Raw genomic sequence first — 22979 nt, forward strand, 5'->3', positions numbered from 1 at the left:
TACCCTTTGTCTTATAGGACAGGTGTAAATATATTATTGTTTATTTTGTTTGTTTCTGCAATTTTATAAATAGTAAAAGTGTTACTGTTTCATGTCCTATTTGGCACCTGAGAGTTTCTGGTTCCATAACCAGAAGCTGCTACCTAGCCCTTCTAATGGATGGGAGAGATAGTTTATTCTTAGACTGTCCAGCTCTATATTTGCTCTGAATCTCAAGCTTTTCTATCCACAAAACACTCAGGGGCTTTCAACTATTTTTCTATATATTAGAGTTATTGGCACTAACTTTTTAAAAAGCGTGGGCTCGTGTGCGCAGGCGCAGTCCGCTTGTGCCCCGAGCCGCACATGCGGGGTGAAGGTAGGATGGTGGATTTGGTACCTTTTGTGGTTGCCATCGGTGGTGACAAAACCTTGCTGGTGTGGGAGCTGTGATCTGGACCCACGGCTGAGACCTTGCAAGTGAGCCGAGCCGGGGCAGAGGGAGGGGTGGAGGAAGCCGCCCCGCGCCCCAGTAACTGGGACTGCTTCGGTACCTCATCTGCCTGTGGTCTCCGCTGAGAGGAATCTTAGTTCTAGAGCTGACCTGAGCAGCCAGCTCGCCCCCATAGATTTTTGAGAGATAGTTCCCAACTGACGGCATCGCCTCCTAATGCTTCTCGGAGCTAAGGATTTCAGAGGGAAACTTGTTCATGAAATGAGAAGTGTTTGGAGTTGCAGGCTTACCACAGTTACCTGTGCCGAAGGGCTGGCAGAATATAAGGGAAAGGGTGGTTTGGTTTCCCGGGCGTGAAATTTCCTGCACTTACTTAGCGTGGGACCAGCCTACAGCATTCTCTGTTCACAGTCTTCTCCCACTTTGGCCTTCTGTAGTCGGTCCAAGTCTTCGCAAACGCAGCAGTGGCTGGTCCTGGGTTCTATGCCATCATTAAGTTTTATTCAGCAAGGGATGCCCACAGAGCCCAAAAGGCATGCAACCAGAAGCAGCTTTTTCACACATCTCCAGTGAAGGTGGGTCCAAATGTGGAATTCGTCGCTCTACTGGGATGAAGTGCTGAATTTAAAGCTAATTGGCCATCGGGAATTCCCTGGCGGTCCACTGGTTAGGACGCTGCACTTTCACTGCTGAGGGCCCGGGTTCAATCCCTGGTCAGGGAACTAAGATCCCGGGGTGGGGGGGGTGGGAAATGGCCAGCGTTTGTACAGCACTGTGCTGTACAGAATGCTCTCAGATGCACTGCTCCACTGATCCCCCAGTTCTCCAGTTCTTTCTTTCTTTTTTTTAGATGAAGAAACTCGAAATCAGGATGGTTAAGTGACTTACTTAAAGTTCATGACAGCAAATGTGGAAACTAGAGGCCAAATGCAAAGTTGACTGATGTTAAACCCCATGTCATTTTATGCTGCCCCTTAATTTAAGAAATCTTCACAAGAGTCTTCCTTATATTTACTTTTATGTGGATTTTAAATGTGTGAGGTTGACAAAAAATTTTTTTAATTAATTAATTAATTTTTGGCTGCATTGGGTCTTGTTGCTGCGCCCCGGCTTTCTCTAGTTGCGGTGAGTGGGGGTTGCTCTTCATTGCAGTGCGTGGGCTTCTCATCGCGACGGCTTCTCTTGTTGCGGAACACGGGTTCTAGGCATGTGGGCTTCAGTAGTTGTGGTTCACGGGCTCTAGAGCACAGGCTCAGTAGTTGTGGCACATGGGCTTAGCTGCTCTGCGGTATGTGGGATCTTCATGGACCAGGGATCGAACTCGTGTCCCCTGCATTGGAAGGCAGACTCTTAACAACTCTGCCACCAGGGAAGTCCTGAGCTTGCCTAACTTTTGTCAGATGTAACATAAAGGAGGCTTCATCATCATCATCACTCTCAAACTGCCTATTCAGAACCCCCTTCAGATTCCAGAGGATCATTAAAATATTCTTTAATGCACTGTAGAAAACTTATTCCATATCAATATGCCATCCAATTTTACTTCCCCAGAATGAACATTTCATTATGTGCCTCCATTCAGCCACCATTCCTTTTTCAAGGACCTTTTCACTTCCTCTGAATAAGTGAGTGAGGCTTAGATTTCCCAGACCTTTCACTTTATAATTGTGTGTCTTCTCTGATTGGCTTCTTGCTCTGGCTACTTCCTACTGACCTTGCTGCTTATTCTCACCCATATTTCTTTACTCACTAATTTCACCTTTATTGAATCTGAGAACTCTCCTCAGATGTGACTCCAGGTACACTACCTCCCACTTCTGTACCCTGTTTAACACCCTCTTCAATCCTGGCTGTACTCCCTGGGATTGAAATGATTTTGTGTCAGACATTCCTTAATTTGCGGACCCTGCAACCATTTCACATAACCACTCAGATATTACAGATGATCCTGGAAAGATTATGAAACAGTTACGTGGTATCAGTTGTGAGTAATGAATTCTTTTCTTATATTGGACATTAAGACCATTGCATAAGCTTAGGTTCTGAGATTTTCACAGCATAAAGCCCATCACTGATAAAATAATGAAGAAAAATTTCTACAAGTCACTGTAGTGTTGAGAGGAAAGGACATTCGTATTAGATTTCTTTATTTAATGCAGAGCCTTAGTTTGGTACCCACACCCCCGAAATTGTTATCTACTTTAATTATGCGTTCTTTTTAAATTTTATTTATTTATTTATTTGGTTGCACCGGGTCTTAGTTGCAGCAGGCAGGCTCCTTTCGTTGTGGCTCACAGCCTCCTTAACTGTGGCGTATGAACTCTTAGTTTCAGCATGCATGTGAGACCTAGTTCCTTGACTAGGGATTGAACCCGGGCCCCCTGCATTGGGAGCATGGAGTCTTAACCACTGCAGCAGCAGGGAAGTTCCAAATCTGTGTTCTTTAACTCATTGGCAGGTATACATATTTCTTATCTTTTTTCCCCTGCATTTTTAAAAAATACAGAAAAGAGAATAACATCTTAAAATAAAATGAAGGAAAGGCCTAATGTATCTGAGTTTTTCTCAGTAGCATGAAGGGAAATGTTTGCCAGCAAGAACTGTGGCAAGGTTATCCCAGATGTCAGCTGTCTCTACTACTCAGGAGCTCAGAGCCCTTCTGAAGCTTCATAATTGTCCAGGACAGCTCCATTATGACTCAACATACAGAGCCTAGTCTCCCATGTGACACTCAATATTTAAAAATTAGTCTTCATTTCTCCTTCCCAGCAAGTAGCTTCAGTTGGAGAAAGTAATTTCATTTTCTTATGTGCTCATTCATTCACTCAGTCACCAGACCATCACTCCTCTATTATATGCCAAGATCTATGCTTGTTTCTGGTAATAAGGAAAGAATAATATATGGTTCCTTCAAGCACTTAAGGAGTTCATAAACCAGTGACAGAGGAAGATGCACAAACAAATCAATAAAGAAGTAACAATGCTTTCACTTTATTTGTATTATTTGAATTTTATGACTATATTTATATACTACACCCTGTTCAAAGTGGAAATAGACATTTAAGAAAGAACTAGTGATGTAAAAAATCCACAGTAATATGTAAATGACTTAGGGAGTTAAGACTGGAAATATTTGCACTTTCAAAGAAGCTTGTTAATGCAGATGAACCTCTAATTCTTTTGGTTACTTTATTTACATTTATAGACGTATATGTCTTCCCTCTTCTAACAGGCATTAGTAACATGGGGAGGGGGTGCTACAGATTAAGGTCCTAATTCAGTGGCAGGCCCATCTTATCTCCTCTTCAGGTCATATTCTCAAGCAGGAGCTACAGGATGAGACAAGTAAAACAGTTCACTTCCTTTGCTTACCCCCAGCCCCATAATAGGCTTCTGCTGGGCTTCTTTGGTTGCTTTCATCATCACTTTCACCACCAGAGGTCAGGGAACCTTCCGGTTAATCAGGGGCCCTGGAAATGGTGCAGAAAGTACTGACTTAAAAGTAATAAATAACATTTATTTAGGGTTCACTGTGAACTCATTGCTTAAAATGTCCTACTTAATCTTCACAACCACTCTATGAAATTGGTATTGATAAATCTCAGGTATATCCAAAATAAGTCTCTATGTAGGGTTGTGATAATTTTAGGTCTTTTATGTCTTTAGGTTCATTTCGGCACTAGACATAAGACGGTTGAACATAATACACTCGCCCTAAACAGCTCCAGATGCCAAGAATTGTCAAATTACTACTTTGGTTTCCATGGGTGGTCAAAAAAGATCATCAGGGTAAACTCTGTAGATTTTCTTTGACTAACCAGACTCCTTTCAACATTGAACTCCTAGACTTTAGAGAGAAGAATAGAACAGGGCTATGGGGAGGATGTGTGAGAGGCTTCCACATGGAAGTATCTGAGCATTGGCCTGCCACCTAGAATTAGTGATAATCTCAATGACTTGGATGGTGGTGTTCATAGTTTTCTCCAGTATTTGTATGGTATATAATAAAAAATAGTTGTCCATATCTAGTCATTCATTTGCAAGTCTCACTTGATTTTGAAGCTATAGAATACCTAAACTATTACCTGGGATTGCTGGAGTTTATTTTTTATTTATAACAACAGAATATGTTGAAGTCTAGGCTTTAATTCAAAATCCTAAGAGCTTCAGGATATTTCTAACCTTGAAGAAAGGGAAAATGAAGATATTGTGACATGACTTCCGAAGCAAAGCCTGAAGTTCTTCTGTGATTAGGGGTGGTGTTCCCCTCCCATGAGTGCAGGAGTTCTGGAGTTGGCATGGCTGAGGAACCTTTGGATAAGTTGGAGGAAGGTATGTGTGTGTGTGCCCAGGTGAGGGAGTGGGATTTCTCTTTTTTCCTTTCTTTCTGAAACTCAACTTTTCAAACATCATCACCTTTGCTAAGCAACTAAAACCCTGGGCAAAATTTTTCTGCCTGACAATATAGGTTTTTATCTTAGGCAATACCTGACACCACCATAAACTTTAGAATTTTAGAACTGACTGACTGCCAAGAAGCTTAGGAGGAGGGAAAATTAGCTGGGTTTTTTTTTGGTTAATAATTTGTGCTAAATAGTCCTTCAAATACAGATGTCTTCTGGCCTTCAGTTATCCCAAAAAAATCATTGTCTAAAGATTGAAATAGATGACTTCCGGGAAGATAGTGGAAGAGTAAGACGCGGAGATCACCTTCCTCCCCACAGATACACCAGAAATACATCTACACGTGGAACAACTCCTACAGAACACCTACTGAACACTGGCAGAAGACCTCAGACCTCCAAAAAGGCAAGAAACCTCCCCACGTACCTGGGTAGGGCAAAAGAAAAAAGAATAAACAGAGACAAAAGGATAGGGACAGGACTTGCACCAGTGGGAGGGAGCTGTGAAGGAGGAAAGGTTTCCACACACTAGGAAGCCCCTTCGTGAGCAGAGACTGCGAGTGGCAGAGCAGGGGAGCTTCAGAGCCGCAGAGCAGAGGACAGCAACAGGAGTGTGGAGGGCAAAGCGGATAGATTCCCGCATAGAGGATCGGTGCCGACCGGCACTCACCAGCCCAAGAGGCTTGTCTGCTCCCCCGCCGCAGCGAGCGGGGCTGGGAGCTGAGGCTCGGGCTTCGGTCGGAGCGCAGGGAGAGGACTGGTGTTGGCGGCGTGAACACAGCCTGAAGGGGGTTAGTGCGCCACGGCTGGCTGGGAGGGAGTCCATGGAAAAGTCTGGACCTGCCGAAGAGGCTAGAGACTTTTTCTTCGCTCTTTGTTTCCTGATGCGCGAGGAGAGGGGATTAAGAACGCTGCTTAAAGGAGTTCCAGAGGCGGGCGCGAGCCGAGGCTAAAAGCGCGGACCCCAGAGACAGACATGAGACGGTAAGGCTGCTGCTGCCGCCACCAAGAAGCCTGTGTGTGAGCACAGGTCACTATCCACACCCCCCTTCCTGGGAGCCTGTGCAGCCCGCCACTGCCAGGGTCCCATGATCCAGGAACAACTCCCCTGGGAGAATGCATGGCGTGCCTCAGGCTGGTGCAACGTCACGCCGGCCTCTGCCGCCGCAGGCTTGCCCTGCACTCCGTGACCCTCCCTAACCCCCCGGCATGAGTGAGCCAGAGCCTCCGAATCAGCGGCTCCTTTAACCCCATCCTGTCTGAGCAAAGAACAGACGCCCTCCGGAGATCTACACGCAGAGGCGGGGCCAAATCCAAAGCTGAGCCCCTGGGAGCTGTGACAACAAAGAAGAGAAAGGGAAATCTCTCCCAGCAGCCTCAGTAGCAGCGGATTAAAGCTCCACAATCAACTTGATGTACCCTGCATCTGTGGAACACATGAATAGACAAAGAATCATCCCAAATTAACGAGGTGGACTTTGAGAGCAGGATTTATTATTTTTTCCCCTTTTCCTTTTTTGTGAGTGTGTATGTGTATGCTTCTGTGTGAGATTTTGTCTGTATAGCTTTGCTTCCACCATTTTCCTAGGGTTCTATCCGTCTGTTTTTGTTTCTTTTAAATTTTTCCTTTATAATTATTTTTTTAAATAACTTTATTTTATTTTACTTTATCTTCATTCTTTCTTTCTTTCCTTCCCTCCTTTAGACAACGAATCATCCAAATTGAGGAGATGGACTTTGAGAGCAGGATTTATGATTTTTTCCCCCTTTTCCTCTATTTGTGAGTGTGTATGTGTATGCTTCTGTGTGAGATTTTTGTCTGTATAGCTTTGCTTCCACCATTTGTTCCAGGGTTCAATCCATCCGTTTTTTTTCCCACTTAGTAATTATTTATTTTATTTTAATAATATTATTGTATTTTATCTTAATTTATTTTATTTATCATCTTATTTTCCATCCTTCCCTCCTTCTTTCCTTCCTTCCTTCCTCCCTCTCTCCCTCCCACCCTCCCTCCCTCCCTCCCTTCTTTCTTTCTTTCTACTTCTACTAATTCTTTCTTTCTACTTTTTCTCCCTTTTCTTCTGAGCCGTGTGGATGAAAGGCTCTTGGTGCTCCAGCCAGGAGTTAGTGCTGTGCCTCTGAGGTGGGAGAGCCAACTTCAGGACACTGGTCCACAAGAGACCTCCCAGCTGCACATAATATCAAATGGTGAAAATCTCCCAGAGAACTCCATCTCAACACAAGCACCCAGCTTTACTCAACGACCAGCAAGCTACAGTGCTGGACACCCTATGCCAAACAACTAGCAAGACAGGAACACAACACCACCCATTAGCAGAGAGGCTGCCCAAAATCATAATAAGTCGACAGACACCCCAAAACAAACCACAAGACGTGGACCTGCCCACCAGAAAGACAAGATCCAGCCTCATCCACCAGAACACAGGCACTACTCCCCTCCACCAGGAAGCCTACACAACCCACGGAACCAACATTAGCCACTGGGGACAGACACCAAAAACAACAGGAACTACGAACCTGTAGACTGCAAAAAGGAGACCCCAAACACAGTAAGATAAGCAAAATGAGAAGACAGAAAAACACACTGCAGATGAAGGAGCAAGATAAAAACTCACCAGACCTAACAAATGAAGAGGAAATAGGCAGTCTACCTGAAAAAAAATCAGAATAATGGTAGTAAAGATGATCCAAAATCTTGGAAATAGAATAGACAAAATACAAGAAACGTTTAACAAAGACCTAAAAGAACTAAAGATGAAACAAACAACAATGAACAACACAATAAATGAAATTAAAAATTCTCTAGATGGGATCAATAACAGAATAACTGAGGCAGAAGAACGGAAAAGTGACCTGGAAGATAAAATAGTGGAAATAACTACTGGAGAGCAGAATAAAGAAAAAAGAATGAAAAGAACTGAGGACAGTCTCAGAGAGCTCTGGGACAACATTAAATGCACCAACATTTGAATTAATGGGGTTCCAGAAGAAGAAGAGAAAAAGAAAGGGACTGAGAAAATATTTGAAGAGATTATAGTTGAAAACTTCCCTCATATGGGAAAGGAAATAGTAAATCAAGTCCAGGAAGCACAGAGAGTCCCATACAGGATAAATCAAAGGAGAAATATGCCAAGACACATATTAATCAAACTGTCAAAAATTAAATACAAAGAAAGCATATTAAAAGCAGCAAGGGAAAAACAACAAATAACACACAAGGGAATCCCCATAAGGTTAACAGCTGATCTTTCAGCAGAAAATCTGCAAGCCAGAAGGGAGTGGCAGGATATATAGAAAGGGAAGAAGGAGAAAAACTTGCAACCAAGATTACTCTACCCAGCAAGGATCTCATTCAGATTTGATGGAGAAATTAAAACCTTTACAGACAAGCAAAATCTCAAAGAGTTCAGCACCACCAAACCAGCTCTACAACAACTGCTAAAGGAACATCTCTAGGGAAGAAACACAAGAGGTGGAAAAGACCTACAATAATGAAAACAAAACAATTAATAAAATGGGAATAGGAACATACATGTCAATAATTACCTTAAATGCTCCCACCAAAAGACACAGATTGGCTGAATGGATACAAAAACAAAAGCCATATATATGCTGCCTACAAGAGACCCACTTCAGACCTAGGGACACATACAGACTGAAAGTGAGGGGATGGAAAAAGTTATTCCATGCAAATGGAAACCAAAAGAAAGCTGGAGTAGCAATTCTCATATCAGACAAAACAGACTTTAAAATAAAGACTATTAGAAGAGACAAAGAACACTACATAATGATAAAGGGATCAATCCAAGAAGATATAACAATTGTAAATATTTATGCACCCAACATAGGAGCACCTCAATACATAAGGCAAATACTAACAGCCATAAAAGGAGAAATCGACAGTAACACATTCATAGTAGGGGACTTTAACACCCCACTTTCACCCATGGACAAATCATCCAAAATGAAAATAAATAAGGAAACACAAGCTTTATATGATACATTAAACAAGATGGACTTAATTGATATTTATAGGACATTCCATCCAAAAACAACAGAATACACATTTTTCTCTAGTGCTCACAGAACATTCTCCAGGATAGATCATACCTTGGGTCACAAATCAAGCCTTGGTAAATTTAAGAAAATTGAAATTGTATCAAGTATCTTTTCCAAACACAACGATATGAGACTAGATATCAATTACAGGAAAAGATCTGTAGAAAATACAAACACATGGAGGCTAAACAATACACTACTTAATAATGAAGTGATCACTGAAGAAATCAAAGAGGAAATCAAAGTATAACTAGACAAAAATGACAGTGGAGACAAGACGACCCAAAATCTATGGGATGCAGCAAAAGCAGTTCTAAGAGGGAACTTTATAGCAATACAATCCTACCTTAAGAAACAGGAAACATCTCGAATAAACAACCTAACCTTGCACCTAAAGCAATTAGAGAAAGAAGAAGAAAAAACCCCAAAGTTAGCAGAAGGAAAGAAATCATAAAAATCAGATCAGAAATAAATGAAAAAGAAATGAAGGAAACGATAGCAAAGATGAATAAAACTAAAAGCTGGTTCTTTGAGAAGATAAACAAAATTGATAAACCATTAGCTAGACTCATCAAGGAAAAAAGGGAGAAGACTCAAATCAATAGAATTAGAAATGAAAAAGGAGAAGTAACAACTGACACTGCAGAAATACAAAAGATCATGAGAGTTTGCTACAAGCAACTCTTGCCAATAAAATGGACAACCTGGAAGAAATGGACAAATTCTTAGAAATGGACAACCTGCCAAGACTGAATGAGGAAGAAGTAGAAAATATGAACAGACTAATCACAAGCACTGAAATTGAAACTGTGATTAAAAATCTTCCAACAAACAAAAGCCCAGAACCAGATGGCTTCACAGGTGAATTCTATGAAACATTTAGAGAAGAGCTAACACCTATCCTTCTCAAACTCTTCAAAAATATAGGAGAGGGAGGAACACTCCTAAACTCATTCTACGAGGCCACCATCACCCTGATACCAAAACCAGAAAAGGATGTCACAAAGAAAGAAACCTACAGGCCAATATCACTGATGAACACAGATGCAAAAATACTCAACAAAATACTAGCAAACAGAACCCAGCAGCACATTAAACGGATCATACACCATGATCAAGTGGGATTTATTCCAGGAATGCAAGGATTCTTCAATATATGCAAATCAATCAACATGATACACCATATTAACAAATTGAAGGAGAAAAACCATATGATCATCTCAATAGATGCAGAGAAAGCTTTTGACAAAATTCAACACCCATTTATGATAAAAAGCCTTCAGAAAGTAGGCATAGAGGGAACTTTCCTCAACATAATAAAGGCCATATATGACAAACACACAGGCAACATCATCCATATGGTAAAAAACTGAAAGCATTTCCACTAAGATCAGGAGAAAGACAAGGTTGCCCACTCTCAACACTGTTATTCAACATAGTTTTGGAAGTTTTAGCCACAGCAATCAGAGAAGAAAAGGAAATAAAAGGAATCCAAATCAGAAAAGAAGAAGTAAAGCTGTCATTGTTTGCAGATGACATGATACTATACATAGAGAATCCTAAAGATACTACCAGAAAACTACTAGAGCTAATCAATGAATTTGGTAAAGTAGAAGGATACAAAATTAATGCACAGAAATCTCTTGCATTCCTATACACTAATGATGAAAAATCTGAAAGTGAAATTAATAAAACACTCCCATTTACCATTGCAACAAAAAGAATAAAATATCTAGGAATAAACCTACCTAAGGAGACAAAAGACCTGTATGCAGAAAATTATAAGACACTGATGAAAGAAATTAAAGATGATACAAATAGATGGAGAGATATAGCATGTTCTTGGATTGGAAGAATCAACATTGTGAAAATGACTCTACTACCCAAAACAATCTACAGATTCAATGCAATCCCTATCAAACTACCAATGGCATTTTTCACAGAACTAGAACAAAATATTTCACAATTTGTATGGAAACACAAAAGACCCAGAATAGCCAAAGCAATCTTGAGAACGAAAAATGGAGCTAGAGGAATCAGGCTCCCTGGCTTCAGACTATACTACAAAGCTACAGTAATCAAGACAGTATGGTACTGGCACAAAAACAGAAATATAGATCAATGGCACAGGATCGCAAGCCCAGAGATAAACCCACGCACATATGGTCACCTCATCTTTGATAAAGGTGGCAGGAATATACAGTGGAGAAAGGACAGCCTCTTCAATAAGTGGTGCTGGAAAAACTAGACAGGTACATGTAAAAGTATGAGATTAGATCACTCCCTAACACCATACACAAAAATAAGCTCAAAATGGATTAAAGACCTAAATGTAAGGCCAGAAACTATCAAACTATTAGAGGAAAACATAGGCAGGGCACTCTATGACATAAATCACAGCAAGGTCCTTTTTGACCCACCTCGTAGACAAATGGAAGTAAAAACAAAAGTAAACAAATGGGACCTAATGAAACTTCAAAGCTTCTGCACAGTGAAGGAAACCATAAAGAAGACCAAAAGACAACCCTCAGAATGGGAGAAAATATTTGTAAATGAAGCAACTGACCAAGGATTAATGTCCAAAATTTATAAGCAGCTTATGCAGCTTAATAACAAAAAAACAAACAACCCAATCCAAAAATGGGCAGAAGACTTAAATAGACATTTCTCCAAAGAAGATATACAGACTGCCAACAGACACATGAAAGTATGCTCAACATCACTAATCATTAGAGAAATGCAAATCAAAGCTCCAATGAGATATCATCTCACACCAGTCAGAATGGCTGTCATCAGAAAATCTAGAAACAATAAATGCTGGAGAAGGTGTGGAGAGAAGGGAACCCTCTTGCACTGTTGGTAGGAATGTAAATTGATACAGCCACTGTGGAGAAAAGTATGGAGGTTCCTTGAAAAACTACAAATAGAACTACCATATGACCCAGCAATCCCACTACTGGGCATATACCCTGAGAAAACCATAATTCAAAAAGAGTCATGTACCAAAATGTTCATTGCAGCTCTATTTACAATAGCCCAGAGATGGAAACAACCTAAGTGTCCATCATCGGATGAATGGATAAAGAAGATGTGGCACATATATACAATGGAATATTACTCCACCATAAAAAGAAATGAAATTGAGCTATTTGTAATGAGGTGGATAGACCTAGAGTCTGTCATACAGAGTGAAGTAAGTCAGAAAGAGAGAGACAAATACCGTATGCTAACACATATATATGGAAGTTAAGAAAAAAGAATGTCATGAAGAACCTAGGGGTAAAACAGGAATAAAGACAGAGACTTACTAGAGAATGGACTTGAGGATATGGGGAGGGGAAAGGGTAAGCTGTGACAAAGCGAGAGAGAGGCATGGACATATATACACTACCAAACATAAGGTAGATAGCTAGTGGGAAGCAGCCGCATAACACAGAGAGATCAGCTCGGTGCTTTGTGACCGCCTGGAGGGGTGGGATAGGGAGGGTGGGAGAGAGGAAGATGCAAGAGGGAAGAGATATGGGAACATATGTATATATATAACTGATTCATTTTTTTGTGAAGCAGAAGCTAACACACCATTGTAAAGCAATTATACTCCAATAAAAAAATAATAAAAATAAAATAATGTTCCCCAAGCAAAAAAATAAATAAATAAATAAAATAAAATGATGTTAATGCTGTGGGTCCAGAGACCATACTCTGAGAACCACTGCTCTATACCATATTGCTCTCATTCCTCTTTTGGGTAAACCTGGAGACAACAAGACCAGCTTTGTTTCCAACAGCCACATCTCTTTTCAAAGATGCCAACTGAAGACACCAAATCAAGTATGTGACAGCCTGTGTTGAGTCTGAAGTTGACCTCATTGTTAGGAGTTTAAAGATACAGATACAACCCCAGTTACTACAGTGCTGACTCAAAGTGTAAGACACTTGAACTCACGTATCAGAGGGACATTCTCTGAGGCTGGCATGATCTCTGCCACCATGAGCTGAAATACAGTCACGGCCAACAGTATGGTCACTCCCAGGGAGACCTTTTCACCAGAGGCTGCTGGGAGATAAAAACTCAAGGGAGCCAGAAAAGATATGAGGACACATGGGATGAGGAGGTTGACGATATAGAAAGAGAACCACCACTTTAGAAGGAGAGTGAATGTCACATCCGGGTAAGGCTCAGAGCAGCAGCCATAGGAGATCACATTCTTCACAGCAGGCATGCCATGCACCTCCCACTCTACATCTTTGATGAAGTCGGAGAGGTCTCCGCTGTCCAGGGCATTGAATATATCCACCTGATTGCCATTGTAGGTCCAGGAACCAAAGGTCAGGTTGCACTGCTGATTATCAAAGGGGAAGTAGGTGACATCCACCACACAGGAGCTTTTGGTGATGGCTGGTGCATCCCAGGTGATCAGCCCATCATACCGCAGGACCACGTTGGTGTTCACAGGCTCAGAAGATTCATCATCAGCCCTGGAGGTGAGAGGAGGAAAATGAGAGCTGCTCTCCAGGACAACTCACCAAACTCCTTACCCCCGATAGCTCACCGCCCTGTGCCCATCACTTCAGTGTCTTGGCAATGGATCACCATTCCTTGTCACACTGGCTTGAAAGTATGGAATCAACTCTAATTTGCCCTTCTTCTCCATTTCCTGTGAATAGTTAGGGCCGAGTTCTCTTGGATTCTTTCTTTAAAGCATGTCTGCTTTATGTCCCTTCCTCTCCATTCCCAGTGCCACTCTCTTGGTCCAGGTATAATGATTCAAACATCCAGACAAAAAGTAAACGAGGCTAAAATCTAACAGGGGTCTCTGCTTACCTGATTTTGTTAACTGTGGACACAGAATATTAAAGTAACTTTTTGTTGCTGTTGGAAAAAAAATACTGAAATAAACTCTTGTGTAAATGTTCAGTCCTTTGTCTTCTATAGAAGGGCCTGAGCAGAAAAAGTAAACGTAGATCCCTAGAAAGGGGATTCCTATTGGTACTGAGTTTTCTCTTAGAATCAATGGCACTTGGGCTTAGGGTTTTAAGTCAGAGGCAGGGCTGTTAGCGAATTGAGTGGAGGAGGCGCCACATCCACCTGAGTGGGTGATGGTTGAGGAGAGGCCAGATCATCTGCACTACCACCAAATCTATCTCACTGTATGAATCCAGCCTTTTATGCCCAGGAGAGCAGGGTCTGTAGCCGTGTAGCCTCAGCTTGTCCATTTGAAATCTGTGAGTATTATGAAAGTTGTGCCACGTTCTTGGTTTGCATTTACCATCAAGTATTATAGGAACTTTGAGAATAGATCTGAGCAGTAAAATGTGCCATGCCAGGGTATACCTACAACAGAGACATTCAACCGCACCCCAGTGTTGTGCCTGCCCTTAATCACTAAGATAATGATCTAAGAATCACAGATGCATTTTTAGTTTTAAACATATAACCTAGAAATCAGTTATTCAGATAGGCATTTTAAATTCATCTTTTTTTGTTGGATTTAGGGTCATTATCATTCCTTATGAAAAGGAAGGTAACCCAGAAGCTTGCTATTCAGAAGGCTATGACAGATGCATTCCAGAAACTGCTGATAGTGGTTTTAGGTAAGACCTTTTTGATTGTCCTTGAAGTGCTTCAGTTTCAGTGAGCAAATAAACTTATTTGAAAAGTTAATTGGATGAAAATAATGGTTATCTAAAACATTGCATATTCTTTCATTCACCAGATGTTTTCACAGCAGCAGTCTTAAATTTGTTCTTTATGGCATTTATGAGAAAAACGACAGCAAATATTATTGTCCCCAGTGTTTAGATGTAGAATGACTTGCCTCAGTTCATACAGAATGTGTTTGATCCAGTTCTTCCTCAATTGCTTGCTTATCATATAGAATAGTGTAGTGATTATAAGTCTTGGACACCTGTGTTTGAGTCCTAACTTTGTGTCTTAGATTGTTTTGTTGCTGTTGTCGCAATTTTAGTTTTTTCTAGCCAGAGACATTTGAAGGTATTTAATATCTGTAAGCTGCAATTTCTTTATCTGCAAATAGGGTTAGTAATTCAGCTTACCACCAAATGGGGGATATTGTAAGAGTAAATGAAATGATGAATGTAAAAAGCTTAGAACTATGCCTGAAACATAGTAAGCAGACAATATATATTGACTATTATTAATATTATTGTTGTTTTTTTGTTGAAGAGTTTATTAGATTATGTTTTTGGAGTCAATTTAATTTCAGCTTCCATTTCTGATATATTGGGTGAATATGATTCTTATATAATAATCGGCTACGTTTTTGTGAGCCTTGAAAGTGGTCATGCTACTGAAGAGCGTTGATTGTGTTCCCTATCGAGTTATATAGCAGTGAGAATGTCACAGGCAGTGCCCAAAGGAAACTTTATGATTAGTAGATTCCCTGAAGAGAATTGCTCACCTGCTTCACAGCCCTGCAGGCTGAGAGACTGAGAAATCCTAGCTAAGTTGTCTGAGACCTTATTTGCTTGTAAGAGTTGACCCTGGATTGGTCTTGGCCTTCCAGCCTGGGCAATCCTTCCAAGGAAGTTTGACTTCCCTGGTCATCAGGCAAAATCTCCATCAGCTGTCAAATCTGGGTAACAACCTTTAAGAACCAAACTAAATGTCTGGGTTGTTTGTTCCTAATATGCCAAGGTATTCCTTATATGTACTCAAAACTTTTTTTTAGACCAAAAAGCCTGGTGGCTCTAGCTTGCCTTGAGGAAAGCTGTATTGTTCAAAAGGTACATGGGCCAGTTGCTGCCAGTGGAGTGTTCAAATTCTCTCTGTCTCTGTCTCCAAAGCTTTGTTCATTGTATCTGGTAGAATTTTGTTCCCAAGGAATAGGCACTTGCCTTGCTTCTAATACGAAGTATCTATTATAGTCCAGTGGTATGTATCCCAGGTTTGAACTCACTTTGACCCCCACCTCATACCTTACTATGTAATTGTATTGTGATTGAACATTTTTGTTTCCACAGCTTTAATTCCTATGTCATTATTCCTTAGTTCTTATTTCTAAGATCATAAAAGTTTTTGAAACAAAGTTGATATTTCTTATATATTTTTTCACAAATAATTATGATAAAAACTGAAGTGTCAGATGAGGGAACTTCTAGGAAAATGCTCTTATTTTCTGCTTTTAGAAATCAAAAGGATGTCTAATTATTGGGTGCTACCATTGTATACAGGAAGTTTTAGAACAAGAACATTTCTGAATTGATTCTTGTTAACTTTATTTCAGAAAATGGTAAAATAGCTGTGGAAGAGAGACCCTGTGAAGAGGTCACAGGTGCTAGAAACGAAGAGGAACTACAGGATTTAATTCAAGTATGTGGAGATAAAAACTCAAGGGGTACACAGCCAGTGTAGCCATAATTCAAAATAACCAGCAGGATTTGGAAGACTTTGGCATGTCTACTCAGCTCTGTCATCCTTAGGATAATGTGAAACTCTGAAACTGCTTTTGAGGCAGGGAATTTCTAGGACTTTTCCAAGTCCCAAGCCTTGTCTCTGGCCCCTTATTTGAAGTTTGGAGAGCAGGATTGAGGGCCATCAGTGTACGTCTACAGTTGTGGACACAGAAGAAGACACAGGCCTTTTAGAACTCCCCTCAAATAGAATTGCAGGAATTTGGGAACAAAGTAACTATGGCCTTAAGTGTGATTATGCTACAGAGTTTAAAAACTATTCATGTCTTTCAAGTAAGGTGTATAACCCAAATCTCATAATCACATATATATCTTGTGTTAAATATTTTGCCGAAGAACCTTTCTGTAAATCAATTATATGGATGCCTCGAATTAGGGATTAAGTTGTTAATGTAATTTCTAAAAGAAAACATTAATGTAGTGCATATAGTATTTTTATTAAAAAGAAGCAAAAAATGTGTTTCATGTCATTGAGAGCTTTATTTGGGGCTAGATTGCTGATTATTTAACTCACCCCAATGTTGCAAAGTTTGTTTTGAAGGGAAGAAAGTAGAGAAAGAAAAGGTGGTTGTGTTCTGAAAAATGTAGATATTTTGATAGTTTTTCCCATAAAAAATAATTATTTTAATTCAATTTAAATCAGTCAAGGAAACTTCAAACTTATCCATGTTTGGGCTTTAAGAAGTCTAGCTTCCTGTGTAATGTAGGAGGAAAGGATTCCGTATTGATACTAAAGATTTCGGAAACCTGATTATAACAACAGATCCATTCCTAAATGAGGCCAATCTTGGAATCAGTTCCATTCAGAAATTCCATTCAGTTCCATTATGTGCTAGGTACTGGAAATAAGATGAATCTACTTCTCTCTTGGAGTTTAGGTGTTAAAGGTGTACCAGACAATTAAAAAGGACTAAAATTAAATAGATTATGAAAAGGACTGTGAAGAAAGTAAACTGGGTGCGAGTTACAGTATTTCAAGAAAATTACTTAACATGCTGACTTTAACATTCTAAGTGTCTTCTCCATGTGTGCACACAGGGTAGACCTCTGAAAAGTGACACTGTAGTTTCTTCTAGATTAATGGCTCTGTTGAGACAAGGTGGGATGGGGGAAGTTTTCCCATGCTAATATAAAGGGTCATTCACTTGGTTTTAGACTCTCTTTCCCAGAATAAATTGCTCACCTGCCCCAAACCCCTCCTACGGAAGTTGTGGAGTCATCACTGATTCAGTGGTAACCCCTAATAACAGAGTGGTGAATGAATAATGAGACGTGAATACTGAGAGTTTGGAGGAAATGGCAACATTTTAGAACAATTTTAAGGTGTGTTCCCCTCCCGCCACCATAACTGGTGCTCATTTTGCAGGTCAGCTACTTTTCTTGTCAGGGAGGGAGGAAGGGAGGAAGAATGTCTCTCGGACTTCAGCTTTGAGGAGGAAGAGTTCAGATTGCCAGACTGGACTAGCACTCTTGAATTTCCCAGAATGCCACGTCCTGTGGTTTCCTTGGGAAGCTCTGCATCCTTCCCAACACCCCTCCACCCCTGGACTACTGGAGTTTGGGGTCACTCGGGTCTGCAGCCCAAATCCCGCCTCATTGTTTGTGGCCAGGGAGGGCAGGGAGGGGTTGGGAAGAGGGTCCCGGCAGGAGGTAATTGTCTCCTTTGTAAGGGGAAGGATGGCTTGCGCCCTGGGGACTCTGGGAAAAAGACCCACTCTGGTGGCGCGGATTGGATCTCCGTACAAACCTAATAACGGTGGTGTAACTAAAGATGTCATAAATAATGGGTGGGACGTTAGACGGGGGAGGCGTGCGCGGTTGCTAACGTGAGCCCTCGCGTTGGCGCTGGCATAGCTGTTCAAGCTTGGATGCAGGATGTGACTCCGGCTCCTCACTGGCCTGGGTCACTGCGCCTGGGAGCCGCCGCATGTTATGTCGCATCTGCGCCCTACGTCTCCTCCTCACATGGCAACGAGTGTGGCTTCTAGTCCAGGCAGTTCAGCCTCCGGAGTGGGCCCTGGACCCCGTGCAGGTGACACCCAACCCCCCGCGGCTGACCGAGGCTTGGTCTTCACACGCCTCAGAGCCCCCTCCCAAATTGCTCCATGCCCTTACACCCCTGGTAGAAGCTGGGGGCTTTAATTACTTGACGTCCTCGTCTCCAGTCCAGATGTTGGCCCCGCCTCATCAGGAGTTGACTGAGACTGAGTTTCCATACCCGGACACGGATTACGTTGGAGAGCTGCCTACAGATCAGTTTGCTGTTCCACATCATGATCTGAATAACTAGCAAACCCAACATCAAAAGCTCCCAGAGCCGGGTCCAGTGCTAGACTGGGATCAAAATCAGCCCTTTGTTCTGCTTTCTCGACACAAAAGTAAGACTAAACACATAGGTCTAGATCAGACTGAAGGTCACCAATCATTTGAAATACTTGTTCCAACTCTAGGTAGTAAGAGCTCAAAACCAATGAAGTTTATTGTTTCACCACCAAACCTGAAGAAAGATCTAGTTCAGCATCAACAGCTTGCCAAAGTTGTTGTTTGAACTATAGGCCAATTTCATAAAAACACTCAGGGTCTAGAACAACAGTTGCCGGATGATTATTTAGATCCCAGTATGGATGCCTTTTATCCTGAGGAGAGCATACCTAGGGATTTTTGGGGGATCCCAGATGTACCTCCAGAGCCCCCTGAGGAAGCTGAAATTTCTCCATCCCAGCAGGAGACCCAAGCTCATCATCCAGAGCTCACTGAGGAGGCTGAATCTTTACCCAGCAGGAGGTCCCTGCTCAGCATCCACAGACCCCTGAGGAGGTTGAATCTTTTTTACCCCAGGCAGAGGCCCAGCCTCAGCATCCAGATCCCAATGAAGAAGTAGAACCACTTCCACTTCAGCAGGAGGCTCCATCTCAGCCTTCAGAGGCCTCTGAGGTACTAGAAACTTCAAGTCCTCAGGAGGTCCTAGCCCAGCCTTTGGAGACACTTAAGGAGTTTGTAGTTCAACCAGTAGCACATCATGGAGTAAATGAAACTCAGCAGTCAAACTTGTACAATGTAACTGTTAAACCTCTGGATCTGGCACTTACCATAACTCCACAGGTCACTAAAGAGGTTGAACCTTCTCCAGTCCAGCAGGAGGCCCCATCTCAGCCTCCAGAGTGCCCCGAGGAGGTTGAACATTCTCCAGTCCACAGGAGACCCCATCTCAGCCTGCAGAGCACCCTGAGGAGGCTGAACCTTCTCTACTCCATCAAGAGGCCCCAGCTCAGGCTCCAGGGTTCCCTACATATATGTACTTCAAACTCCAGTGAGTGATGAGGTAGCATGTCTACCTGGTGCTCAGCGTTACGCTCATTCAAACTTGCCCAGTGTTACACTTCAACCTCTGAATTTGGAACTTACCAACACTCCAGAGTCCACTACAGAAGGTGAATTTCCTACAGCTCAGCAGGAGGCCCTGGCTCCACCTCTTGAGCATAATGAGGAGACAGAACCTTCTCCAACCCAGCAATAGACCACAGGTCAGCCTCCAGAGCCTCTTGTGGAAGCTGAGCCTTCTCCAAGTGAACAGGAACAACCGACTCAGCCTTCTGAGCCTACAGAGCCTCCTGAGGACTTGCAAACAGCAACCCAGCAGAAGAGCCCAGCTCAGCTTTCAGAGGCTTTTGGAGAAGCTGAAACTTCTGCAACCAAGGAGGAAGCCTCAGCTCAGTCACCAGAGCCCCCTAATGGGGCAGAATCTTTGGCAGCCCAGCAGTAGATCCAATCTCTGTCTCCAGTGGAGATAGAACCTTCTGCAACCCTGCAGGAGCAACCAGCTCAGCCTCCAGAGCCTTCTTCAGGGGAGGTGGAACCTACTCCAACTCAACAAGAACAGCCAGCTCAACCTCCAGAGCATGATGAAATGACAGTTTCACCTCCAAGTCACCCTCAGGCTCAGCATTCAAACTTATCCAGTGTCGCTGTCAAACCTGCAGATGTGGAGCTTACCATAACAAAAGAACCACTCCAGAGGTGGGTCCTTCTCCAAATCAGCGCAAGCCTTCAGCTCAGCCCTCAGTGCCCCTTATTAATGCAGAATTTTCTACAACACAGCATGAGGTCCCAACGCTGCCTTCACAGCCACCTGAGGAGGTTTAACCTTTGTCAGTTCAACAGGAAGCTCCAGCCCAATCTCCAGAAGCCGGTACACATAATAAAATTTCAGTATAATAGGAGACCCCAGCTGAGTATCCAGAGCAACCTGGAGAAGAAGCTATACCTGCCATAACCCAGCAGGAGATTCCAGATCAGCATCCACAGGCTCCTGACGTTGTACCTTCTCCACCTTAACAGGAAGGCACAGCTCAGTATCCAGAGTCTCCTGGTGAGGTTGAATCCTCTCCAACTCAGTCTCCAGAGCTCTCTAATGTGACTGTAGTTTTCTCTGCAGAGCATCATGTGACAACAGTTTCTCCTCGAGGTCAGGATCAAGCTCAGCTTTTGCAGCGGCCCGATGTCACTGTTATACCTATGGATCTTGCACTTATCGTAACTCCAGCGTTCACTAAGGAGGTTGAAACTTCTCCACCCCAACAAGAAACCTCAGCTCAGTCAACAGTGTCCCCTGAGCAGTTGGAACCTTTGTCAGTCCAGCAAGAGGTTTCAGATCATCATCCAACACCCTGTGAAATTGAACATTCTCCAGTTCAGCAGGGAGCCCCAACTCAACCAACATACCCCGAGGTGACATATCCAAATCCAGAGCAAGTTCAGGCTCAGCATCCAACCTTCACTGAGGTCACGATTCAACCTTTGGCCCTTAAACTGACCATAAGGCCAGAACCCACTAAGGAGGAAGAACCATCTCCAACCATACAGGAGAACTTAACCCAGCCTCCAGAGGCACCTAAGGAAGTTTTTGTAGCTCGGCCTCCAGTATATCAGAACCCAATAGTTCCAACACCAGATCACTGAGGATCACACTGAGCCTCCAACATCACCCAGTGTCACAGTTCAACCTTTGGACCTGGAATTACGTTAACTCTGGAATCCAGTATGGAGGTTGAACCTTCTCCAACCATGCAGCATACCCAAGCTCAGCCATGAGAGCTCATTAAGGAAGTTGTAGCTCAGTCTCCATTGTATCCCGAGGTGACAGTTCCAGTACCAGATCAGAATCATGCTGAGCATCCAACATCACCCAGTAACACAGTTAAACTTAGAGACCTGCAGCTTACCACAACTCCAGAACCTACTACAGAGTCTGAACATTCTACAGCCCGACAGCAGACTACAGCTCCCCCTCCAAAACACCCTGAGATGACACTTGAACAGCCAAACCTGAATCAAGTCGCAATTCATCCTATGGATGTGGAACTTACCGTTATTGTAGGATCCAATATGGAGACTTTACCTTCTCCAATCATGCAGGAGACCCCAAATCAGCCTCCAGAGGCACCTCAGCATGTTGTAGTTCAATCTCCATTCCAGCAGCAGGTGACAGTTCCAACTACAAGGAAAGATCAAGGTCAGTATTCAACATCATCCAGCGTCATTGTTCATCATGTGGACCTAGAGCAAACCACAATTCCAGAACCCACTATGGACGCTGGACATTCTACATCCCTACAGCAGACTATAGCTCCCCCTTAAAACACCCTGAGATGACACTTGCACAGCCAAACCTGACTCAAGTTACAGTTCCACGCGTGGACCTGAGAGTTAACATATCTCAGCAACCAAGGCCATCTGAGACAGTTCTTTTTCCTTTAACTCAGTATTCAGTATCCACAGGTCTTCCTGGTGTAAAATATACCTCAGAAAAGAAGCAGCCAGAACAGCATGCCACCACAAACATCGGCATATGTGAGCTCTGTACCTTCAAAAATGAGATGCTGTCATGTGTCGGTCTCAGCTCAAAGCAGAAGCTCCATAGAGTGCCTGAGCCAGAGCCTAATGCCTACATAGGCACTTTCAACATCATGTAAGAATCCCCTTTCCTCGTTTGTTCTCTGCATCCTTCCTGACATGGCAGCCTTTCTTCAGGTCTTCCTGGGTCCTCCTTATCTCCCCAATCCACATTGACTGACTTTCTGTTTCCACCTTTTGTTTGTCAATGATTCCTTATCTTCATTCTCCTTCTTACTATTTTTCCCTCTCCTCCAGTCTTTTACTTTTAATTGCCCTTATTTTTTCCTTCTCCATTTTTTACCCCATTATTTAATTCCTTAACATCTACTCTTCTCCCATCTTTACTCCATCCTCTTTACAGCAACATGTCCCTCTCCCCATCTCATTGGTGGTAATGCAACAAAGTGGTTAAGAGTAGAGATTCCGGAGCCAGACTACCTGGGTTTTAACATAGGTCTGCCATTTATTAGCTTTATGACTCAATTTCCTCATCTGTAAAATGGGGATTATGGTAGTCATCGTCTCATAGGATGACTCCTAATTCTCCTAATGACTCCAATCTCATTGGGAGACTTAGATGAGTTAATATAGGTAGAGCTCTTCTATCAGTGCCTATCATATATTTTAGTGTTAGCTATTATTGTTATTCAATCCCTCAGTTATATCTAGAACTCATCTTTGTTCCCTGGCTTCCTATATGTAGCACCCATTTTGTGCCCAACCCAGGGCTAAGT

The 22979-nt window shown here is 42.4% G+C and overlaps 1 pseudogene; it reads left to right on the top strand.

The window, feature by feature from the left end:
* Positions 1 to 363: 363 nt before the first annotated feature.
* On the top strand, positions 364 to 14555 carry LOC109551739 (RAD52 motif-containing protein 1-like; annotated as a pseudogene).
* The last annotated feature ends 8424 nt before the right edge of the window (positions 14556 to 22979 follow it).

Source organism: Tursiops truncatus, chromosome 20 (assembly GCF_011762595.2).
Source record: "Tursiops truncatus isolate mTurTru1 chromosome 20, mTurTru1.mat.Y, whole genome shotgun sequence".
NCBI classification, from domain to species: domain Eukaryota; kingdom Metazoa; phylum Chordata; class Mammalia; order Artiodactyla; family Delphinidae; genus Tursiops; species Tursiops truncatus.